Source organism: Styela clava, unplaced genomic scaffold (genome assembly GCF_964204865.1).
Source record: "Styela clava unplaced genomic scaffold, kaStyClav1.hap1.2 HAP1_SCAFFOLD_35, whole genome shotgun sequence".
In the NCBI taxonomy this organism is placed as follows: domain Eukaryota; kingdom Metazoa; phylum Chordata; class Ascidiacea; order Stolidobranchia; family Styelidae; genus Styela; species Styela clava.
This window is the reverse complement of record NW_027556639.1, coordinates 82501-92500: the sequence shown is the minus strand read 5'-3', so window position 1 is coordinate 92500 and position 10000 is coordinate 82501. Positions and strand designations below refer to the sequence as shown.

At 55.4% G+C, this 10000-nt stretch overlaps 1 non-coding gene across 1 annotated transcript in view; it reads left to right on the top strand.

Annotated features, from left to right (window-relative positions):
- The first annotated feature begins 9619 nt into the window (after positions 1 to 9619).
- LOC144419328 (small subunit ribosomal RNA) overlaps positions 9620 to 10000 on the top strand; it is a 1810-nt gene continuing 1429 nt past the window's right edge. Inside the window, exon 1 of the ribosomal RNA XR_013473996.1 lies at positions 9620 to 10000. This exon is cut by the window's right edge and continues 1429 nt beyond it. This is a non-coding gene — a ribosomal RNA (small subunit ribosomal RNA).

Here is a 10000-nt window from a genome sequence, read left to right as displayed (position 1 = left end):
TCGGCGTCGAAAGAAGCCGAGCCAAAAAAAGTTAAAGTACAAACGTGCAAGCATACTAACCTAACCCTAGGTAAGGCATGTCAGAGCGAAAGACAGTAATTTCGAATGAGCCATGAAAGAGCGGTGCGGGGCCGGTCGGAGCGCACCCTTTTCTCGGTGGCTGGCGGGCGAGAGAGTGCTGCGTCGCCGGCATCGGCGTCGAAAGAAGCCGAGCCGAAAAAAGTTAATGTACAAACGTGCAAGCATACTAACCTAACCCTAGGTAAGGCATGTCAGAGCGAAAGACAGTAATTTCGAATGAGCCAAGAAAGAGCGGTGCGGGGCCGGTCGGAGCGCACCCTTTTCTCGGTGGCTGGCGGGCGAGAGAGTGCTGCGTCGCCGGCATCGGCGTCGAAAGAAGCCGAGCCGAAAAAAGTTAATGTACAAACGTGCAAGCATACTAACCTAACCCTAGGTAAGGCATGTCAGAGCGAAAGACAGTAAACTCGAATGAGCCATGAAAGAGCGGTGCGGGGCCGGTCGGAGCGCACCCTTTTCTCGGTGGCTGGCGGGCGAGAGAGTGCTGCGTCGCCGGCATCGGCGTCGAAAGAAGCCGAGCCGAAAAAAGTTAAAGTACAAACGTGCAAGCATACTAACCTAACCCTAGGTAAGGCATGTCAGAGCGAAAGACAGTAATTTCGAATGAGCCAAGAAAGAGCGGTGCGGGGCCGGTCGGAGCGCACCCTTTTCTAGGTGGCTGGCGGGCGAGAGAGTGCTGCGTCGCCGGCATCGGCGTCGAAAGAAGCCGAGCCAAAAAAAGTTAAAGTACAAACGTGCAAGCATACTAACCTAACCCTAGGTAAGGCATGTCAGAGCGAAAGACAGTAATTTCGAATGAGCCAAGAAAGAGCGGTGCGGGGCCGGTCGGAGCGCACCCTTTTCTCGGTGGCTGGCGGGCGAGAGAGTGCTGCGTCGCCGGCATCGGCGTCGAAAGAAGCCGAGCCGAAAAAAGTTAAAGTACAAACGTGCAAGCATACTAACCTAACCCTAGGTAAGGCATGTCAGAGCGAAAGACAGTAATTTCGAATGAGCCAAGAAAGAGCGGTGCGGGGCCGGTCGGAGCGCACCCTTTTCTAGGTGGCTGGCGGGCGAGAGAGTGCTGCGTCGCCGGCATCGGCGTCGAAAGAAGCCGAGCCAAAAAAAGTTAAAGTACAAACGTGCAAGCATACTAACCTAACCCTAGGTAAGGCATGTCAGAGCGAAAGACAGTAATTTCGAATGAGCCATGAAAGAGCGGTGCGGGGCCGGTCGGAGCGCACCCTTTTCTCGGTGGCTGGCGGGCGAGAGAGTGCTGCGTCGCCGGCATCGGCGTCGAAAGAAGCCGAGCCGAAAAAAGTTAATGTACAAACGTGCAAGCATACTAACCTAACCCTAGGTAAGGCATGTCAGAGCGAAAGACAGTAATTTCGAATGAGCCAAGAAAGAGCGGTGCGGGGCCGGTCGGAGCGCACCCTTTTCTCGGTGGCTGGCGGGCGAGAGAGTGCTGCGTCGCCGGCATCGGCGTCGAAAGAAGCCGAGCCGAAAAAAGTTAATGTACAAACGTGCAAGCATACTAACCTAACCCTAGGTAAGGCATGTCAGAGCGAAAGACAGTAAACTCGAATGAGCCATGAAAGAGCGGTGCGGGGCCGGTCGGAGCGCACCCTTTTCTCGGTGGCTGGCGGGCGAGAGAGTGCTGCGTCGCCGGCATCGGCGTCGAAAGAAGCCGAGCCGAAAAAAGTTAAAGTACAAACGTGCAAGCATACTAACCTAACCCTAGGTAAGGCATGTCAGAGCGAAAGACAGTAATTTCGAATGAGCCAAGAAAGAGCGGTGCGGGGCCGGTCGGAGCGCACCCTTTTCTAGGTGGCTGGCGGGCGAGAGAGTGCTGCGTCGCCGGCATCGGCGTCGAAAGAAGCCGAGCCAAAAAAAGTTAAAGTACAAACGTGCAAGCATACTAACCTAACCCTAGGTAAGGCATGTCAGAGCGAAAGACAGTAATTTCGAATGAGCCAAGAAAGAGCGGTGCGGGGCCGGTCGGAGCGCACCCTTTTCTCGGTGGCTGGCGGGCGAGAGAGTGCTGCGTCGCCGGCATCGGCGTCGAAAGAAGCCGAGCCGAAAAAAGTTAAAGTACAAACGTGCAAGCATACTAACCTAACCCTAGGTAAGGCATGTCAGAGCGAAAGACAGTAATTTCGAATGAGCCAAGAAAGAGCGGTGCGGGGCCGGTCGGAGCGCACCCTTTTCTAGGTGGCTGGCGGGCGAGAGAGTGCTGCGTCGCCGGCATCGGCGTCGAAAGAAGCCGAGCCAAAAAAAGTTAAAGTACAAACGTGCAAGCATACTAACCTAACCCTAGGTAAGGCATGTCAGAGCGAAAGACAGTAATTTCGAATGAGCCATGAAAGAGCGGTGCGGGGCCGGTCGGAGCGCACCCTTTTCTCGGTGGCTGGCGGGCGAGAGAGTGCTGCGTCGCCGGCATCGGCGTCGAAAGAAGCCGAGCCGAAAAAAGTTAATGTACAAACGTGCAAGCATACTAACCTAACCCTAGGTAAGGCATGTCAGAGCGAAAGACAGTAATTTCGAATGAGCCAAGAAAGAGCGGTGCGGGGCCGGTCGGAGCGCACCCTTTTCTCGGTGGCTGGCGGGCGAGAGAGTGCTGCGTCGCCGGCATCGGCGTCGAAAGAAGCCGAGCCGAAAAAAGTTAATGTACAAACGTGCAAGCATACTAACCTAACCCTAGGTAAGGCATGTCAGAGCGAAAGACAGTAAACTCGAATGAGCCATGAAAGAGCGGTGCGGGGCCGGTCGGAGCGCACCCTTTTCTCGGTGGCTGGCGGGCGAGAGAGTGCTGCGTCGCCGGCATCGGCGTCGAAAGAAGCCGAGCCGAAAAAAGTTAAAGTACAAACGTGCAAGCATACTAACCTAACCCTAGGTAAGGCATGTCAGAGCGAAAGACAGTAATTTCGAATGAGCCAAGAAAGAGCGGTGCGGGGCCGGTCGGAGCGCACCCTTTTCTAGGTGGCTGGCGGGCGAGAGAGTGCTGCGTCGCCGGCATCGGCGTCGAAAGAAGCCGAGCCAAAAAAAGTTAAAGTACAAACGTGCAAGCATACTAACCTAACCCTAGGTAAGGCATGTCAGAGCGAAAGACAGTAATTTCGAATGAGCCATGAAAGAGCGGTGCGGGGCCGGTCGGAGCGCACCCTTTTCTCGGTGGCTGGCGGGCGAGAGAGTGCTGCGTCGCCGGCATCGGCGTCGAAAGAAGCCGAGCCGAAAAAAGTTAAAGTACAAACGTGCAAGCATACTAACCTAACCCTAGGTAAGGCATGTCAGAGCGAAAGACAGTAATTTCGAATGAGCCAAGAAAGAGCGGTGCGGGGCCGGTCGGAGCGCACCCTTTTCTAGGTGGCTGGCGGGCGAGAGAGTGCTGCGTCGCCGGCATCGGCGTCGAAAGAAGCCGAGCCAAAAAAAGTTAAAGTACAAACGTGCAAGCATACTAACCTAACCCTAGGTAAGGCATGTCAGAGCGAAAGACAGTAATTTCGAATGAGCCAAGAAAGAGCGGTGCGGGGCCGGTCGGAGCGCACCCTTTTCTCGGTGGCTGGCGGGCGAGAGAGTGCTGCGTCGCCGGCATCGGCGTCGAAAGAAGCCGAGCCGAAAAAAGTTAAAGTACAAACGTGCAAGCATACTAACCTAACCCTAGGTAAGGCATGTCAGAGCGAAAGACAGTAATTTCGAATGAGCCAAGAAAGAGCGGTGCGGGGCCGGTCGGAGCGCACCCTTTTCTAGGTGGCTGGCGGGCGAGAGAGTGCTGCGTCGCCGGCATCGGCGTCGAAAGAAGCCGAGCCAAAAAAAGTTAAAGTACAAACGTGCAAGCATACTAACCTAACCCTAGGTAAGGCATGTCAGAGCGAAAGACAGTAAACTCGAATGAGCCATGAAAGAGCGGTGCGGGGCCGGTCGGAGCGCACCCTTTTCTCGGTGGCTGGCGGGCGAGAGAGTGCTGCGTCGCCGGCATCGGCGTCGAAAGAAGCCGAGCCGAAAAAAGTTAAAGTACAAACGTGCAAGCATACTAACCTAACCCTAGGTAAGGCATGTCAGAGCGAAAGACAGTAATTTCGAATGAGCCAAGAAAGAGCGGTGCGGGGCCGGTCGGAGCGCACCCTTTTCTAGGTGGCTGGCGGGCGAGAGAGTGCTGCGTCGCCGGCATCGGCGTCGAAAGAAGCCGAGCCAAAAAAAGTTAAAGTACAAACGTGCAAGCATACTAACCTAACCCTAGGTAAGGCATGTCAGAGCGAAAGACAGTAATTTCGAATGAGCCATGAAAGAGCGGTGCGGGGCCGGTCGGAGCGCACCCTTTTCTCGGTGGCTGGCGGGCGAGAGAGTGCTGCGTCGCCGGCATCGGCGTCGAAAGAAGCCGAGCCGAAAAAAGTTAATGTACAAACGTGCAAGCATACTAACCTAACCCTAGGTAAGGCATGTCAGAGCGAAAGACAGTAATTTCGAATGAGCCAAGAAAGAGCGGTGCGGGGCCGGTCGGAGCGCACCCTTTTCTCGGTGGCTGGCGGGCGAGAGAGTGCTGCGTCGCCGGCATCGGCGTCGAAAGAAGCCGAGCCGAAAAAAGTTAATGTACAAACGTGCAAGCATACTAACCTAACCCTAGGTAAGGCATGTCAGAGCGAAAGACAGTAAACTCGAATGAGCCATGAAAGAGCGGTGCGGGGCCGGTCGGAGCGCACCCTTTTCTCGGTGGCTGGCGGGCGAGAGAGTGCTGCGTCGCCGGCATCGGCGTCGAAAGAAGCCGAGCCGAAAAAAGTTAAAGTACAAACGTGCAAGCATACTAACCTAACCCTAGGTAAGGCATGTCAGAGCGAAAGACAGTAATTTCGAATGAGCCAAGAAAGAGCGGTGCGGGGCCGGTCGGAGCGCACCCTTTTCTAGGTGGCTGGCGGGCGAGAGAGTGCTGCGTCGCCGGCATCGGCGTCGAAAGAAGCCGAGCCAAAAAAAGTTAAAGTACAAACGTGCAAGCATACTAACCTAACCCTAGGTAAGGCATGTCAGAGCGAAAGACAGTAATTTCGAATGAGCCATGAAAGAGCGGTGCGGGGCCGGTCGGAGCGCACCATTTTCTCGGTGGCTGGCGGGCGAGAGAGTGCTGCGTCGCCGGCATCGGCGTCGAAAGAAGCCGAGCCGAAAAAAGTTAATGTACAAACGTGCAAGCATACTAACCTAACCCTAGGTAAGGCATGTCAGAGCGAAAGACAGTAAACTCGAATGAGCCATGAAAGAGCGGTGCGGGGCCGGTCGGAGCGCACCCTTTTCTCGGTGGCTGGCGGGCGAGAGAGTGCTGCGTCGCCGGCATCGGCGTCGAAAGAAGCCGAGCCGAAAAAAGTTAATGTACAAACGTGCAAGCATACTAACCTAACCCTAGGTAAGGCATGTCAGAGCGAAAGACAGTAATTTCGAATGAGCCAAGAAAGAGCGGTGCGGGGCCGGTCGGAGCGCACCCTTTTCTCGGTGGCTGGCGGGCGAGAGAGTGCTGCGTCGCCGGCATCGGCGTCGAAAGAAGCCGAGCCGAAAAAAGTTAATGTACAAACGTGCAAGCATACTAACCTAACCCTAGGTAAGGCATGTCAGAGCGAAAGACAGTAAACTCGAATGAGCCATGAAAGAGCGGTGCGGGGCCGGTCGGAGCGCACCCTTTTCTCGGTGGCTGGCGGGCGAGAGAGTGCTGCGTCGCCGGCATCGGCGTCGAAAGAAGCCGAGCCGAAAAAAGTTAAAGTACAAACGTGCAAGCATACTAACCTAACCCTAGGTAAGGCATGTCAGAGCGAAAGACAGTAATTTCGAATGAGCCAAGAAAGAGCGGTGCGGGGCCGGTCGGAGCGCACCCTTTTCTAGGTGGCTGGCGGGCGAGAGAGTGCTGCGTCGCCGGCATCGGCGTCGAAAGAAGCCGAGCCAAAAAAAGTTAAAGTACAAACGTGCAAGCATACTAACCTAACCCTAGGTAAGGCATGTCAGAGCGAAAGACAGTAATTTCGAATGAGCCAAGAAAGAGCGGTGCGGGGCCGGTCGGAGCGCACCCTTTTCTCGGTGGCTGGCGGGCGAGAGAGTGCTGCGTCGCCGGCATCGGCGTCGAAAGAAGCCGAGCCGAAAAAAGTTAAAGTACAAACGTGCAAGCATACTAACCTAACCCTAGGTAAGGCATGTCAGAGCGAAAGACAGTAATTTCGAATGAGCCAAGAAAGAGCGGTGCGGGGCCGGTCGGAGCGCACCCTTTTCTAGGTGGCTGGCGGGCGAGAGAGTGCTGCGTCGCCGGCATCGGCGTCGAAAGAAGCCGAGCCAAAAAAAGTTAAAGTACAAACGTGCAAGCATACTAACCTAACCCTAGGTAAGGCATGTCAGAGCGAAAGACAGTAATTTCGAATGAGCCATGAAAGAGCGGTGCGGGGCCGGTCGGAGCGCACCCTTTTCTCGGTGGCTGGCGGGCGAGAGAGTGCTGCGTCGCCGGCATCGGCGTCGAAAGAAGCCGAGCCGAAAAAAGTTAATGTACAAACGTGCAAGCATACTAACCTAACCCTAGGTAAGGCATGTCAGAGCGAAAGACAGTAATTTCGAATGAGCCAAGAAAGAGCGGTGCGGGGCCGGTCGGAGCGCACCCTTTTCTCGGTGGCTGGCGGGCGAGAGAGTGCTGCGTCGCCGGCATCGGCGTCGAAAGAAGCCGAGCCGAAAAAAGTTAATGTACAAACGTGCAAGCATACTAACCTAACCCTAGGTAAGGCATGTCAGAGCGAAAGACAGTAAACTCGAATGAGCCATGAAAGAGCGGTGCGGGGCCGGTCGGAGCGCACCCTTTTCTCGGTGGCTGGCGGGCGAGAGAGTGCTGCGTCGCCGGCATCGGCGTCGAAAGAAGCCGAGCCGAAAAAAGTTAAAGTACAAACGTGCAAGCATACTAACCTAACCCTAGGTAAGGCATGTCAGAGCGAAAGACAGTAATTTCGAATGAGCCAAGAAAGAGCGGTGCGGGGCCGGTCGGAGCGCACCCTTTTCTAGGTGGCTGGCGGGCGAGAGAGTGCTGCGTCGCCGGCATCGGCGTCGAAAGAAGCCGAGCCAAAAAAAGTTAAAGTACAAACGTGCAAGCATACTAACCTAACCCTAGGTAAGGCATGTCAGAGCGAAAGACAGTAATTTCGAATGAGCCATGAAAGAGCGGTGCGGGGCCGGTCGGAGCGCACCCTTTTCTCGGTGGCTGGCGGGCGAGAGAGTGCTGCGTCGCCGGCATCGGCGTCGAAAGAAGCCGAGCCGAAAAAAGTTAAAGTACAAACGTGCAAGCATACTAACCTAACCCTAGGTAAGGCATGTCAGAGCGAAAGACAGTAATTTCGAATGAGCCAAGAAAGAGCGGTGCGGGGCCGGTCGGAGCGCACCCTTTTCTAGGTGGCTGGCGGGCGAGAGAGTGCTGCGTCGCCGGCATCGGCGTCGAAAGAAGCCGAGCCAAAAAAAGTTAAAGTACAAACGTGCAAGCATACTAACCTAACCCTAGGTAAGGCATGTCAGAGCGAAAGACAGTAATTTCGAATGAGCCAAGAAAGAGCGGTGCGGGGCCGGTCGGAGCGCACCCTTTTCTCGGTGGCTGGCGGGCGAGAGAGTGCTGCGTCGCCGGCATCGGCGTCGAAAGAAGCCGAGCCGAAAAAAGTTAAAGTACAAACGTGCAAGCATACTAACCTAACCCTAGGTAAGGCATGTCAGAGCGAAAGACAGTAATTTCGAATGAGCCAAGAAAGAGCGGTGCGGGGCCGGTCGGAGCGCACCCTTTTCTAGGTGGCTGGCGGGCGAGAGAGTGCTGCGTCGCCGGCATCGGCGTCGAAAGAAGCCGAGCCAAAAAAAGTTAAAGTACAAACGTGCAAGCATACTAACCTAACCCTAGGTAAGGCATGTCAGAGCGAAAGACAGTAATTTCGAATGAGCCATGAAAGAGCGGTGCGGGGCCGGTCGGAGCGCACCCTTTTCTCGGTGGCTGGCGGGCGAGAGAGTGCTGCGTCGCCGGCATCGGCGTCGAAAGAAGCCGAGCCGAAAAAAGTTAATGTACAAACGTGCAAGCATACTAACCTAACCCTAGGTAAGGCATGTCAGAGCGAAAGACAGTAATTTCGAATGAGCCAAGAATGAGCGGTGCGGGGCCGGTCGGAGCGCACCCTTTTCTCGGTGGCTGGCGGGCGAGAGAGTGCTGCGTCGCCGGCATCGGCGTCGAAAGAAGCCGAGCCGAAAAAAGTTAATGTACAAACGTGCAAGCATACTAACCTAACCCTAGGTAAGGCATGTCAGAGCGAAAGACAGTAAACTCGAATGAGCCATGAAAGAGCGGTGCGGGGCCGGTCGGAGCGCACCCTTTTCTCGGTGGCTGGCGGGCGAGAGAGTGCTGCGTCGCCGGCATCGGCGTCGAAAGAAGCCGAGCCAAAAAAAGTTAAAGTACAAACGTGCAAGCATACTAACCTAACCCTAGGTAAGGCATGTCAGAGCGAAAGACAGTAATTTCGAATGAGCCATGAAAGAGCGGTGCGGGGCCGGTCGGAGCGCACCCTTTTCTCGGTGGCTGGCGGGCGAGAGAGTGCTGCGTCGCCGGCATCGGCGTCGAAAGAAGCCGAGCCGAAAAAAGTTAAAGTACAAACGTGCAAGCATACTAACCTAACCCTAGGTAAGGCATGTCAGAGCGAAAGACAGTAATTTCGAATGAGCCAAGAAAGAGCGGTGCGGGGCCGGTCGGAGCGCACCCTTTTCTAGGTGGCTGGCGGGCGAGAGAGTGCTGCGTCGCCGGCATCGGCGTCGAAAGAAGCCGAGCCAAAAAAAGTTAAAGTACAAACGTGCAAGCATACTAACCTAACCCTAGGTAAGGCATGTCAGAGCGAAAGACAGTAATTTCGAATGAGCCATGAAAGAGCGGTGCGGGGCCGGTCGGAGCGCACCCTTTTCTCGGTGGCTGGCGGGCGAGAGAGTGCTGCGTCGCCGGCATCGGCGTCGAAAGAAGCCGAGCCGAAAAAAGTTAAAGTACAAACGTGCAAGCATACTAACCTAACCCTAGGTAAGGCATGTCAGAGCGAAAGACAGTAATTTCGAATGAGCCAAGAAAGAGCGGTGCGGGGCCGGTCGGAGCGCACCCTTTTCTCGGTGGCTGGCGGGCGAGAGAGTGCTGCGTCGCCGGCATCGGCGTCGAAAGAAGCCGAGCCGAAAAAAGTTAAAGTACAAACGCGATGCTAATGAGCGAGCCGTTGTCTCGACTAATATGTAGGGGGCGTTCGATCGAGCGTCTGGCTTGAGCGCTTGTCGGCCTAGCAGAACGGTCGCATTGTTATGCCCGGGTTTTAGGCACCGCTGCAGGCGGCCGGCAGAGCTCTTGTTTGTGCGAAACTGAATGGATCGAGCCCGAGAGAGGGCGAGCAAAGAAAAAACGCAAATCGCTCCGCCTGGCACTGCCGGCGAGAGCGTGGACGTCGCGGCCAGCGACTGTCGAAGCCGAGTACGGCCGCAGGCGATCGCCTCGGTCTTAAACGAATGCGACGAGCACGCGCCGGGCGGCCCAGCAAGGGCCGAGCGCAGCTGTCGCAGCTATCTGGTTGATCCTGCCAGTAGTGATATGCTTGTCTCAAAGATTAAGCCATGCAGGTGCAAGTACGAGTTCTCGTAAAGCGAAACTGCGAATGGCTCATTAAATCAGTCTTGGTTTATTTGGTCTCGTAAGCGAAGTGGATAACTGTGGTAATTCTAGAGCTAATACATGCATTAAGCGCCGACTTCGGGAGGCGCGCTTTTATCAGATCAAAACCGACCGGGTTCGTCCTGTGACGTTTGATGACTCTGGATAACCACGCGGATCGTACGGTCTCTGCACCGACGACGTATCATTCAAGTGTCTGCCCTATCAACTGTCGAAGGTACGCTACGTGCCTACCTTTGTGATAACGGGTAACGGGGAATCAGGGTTCGATTC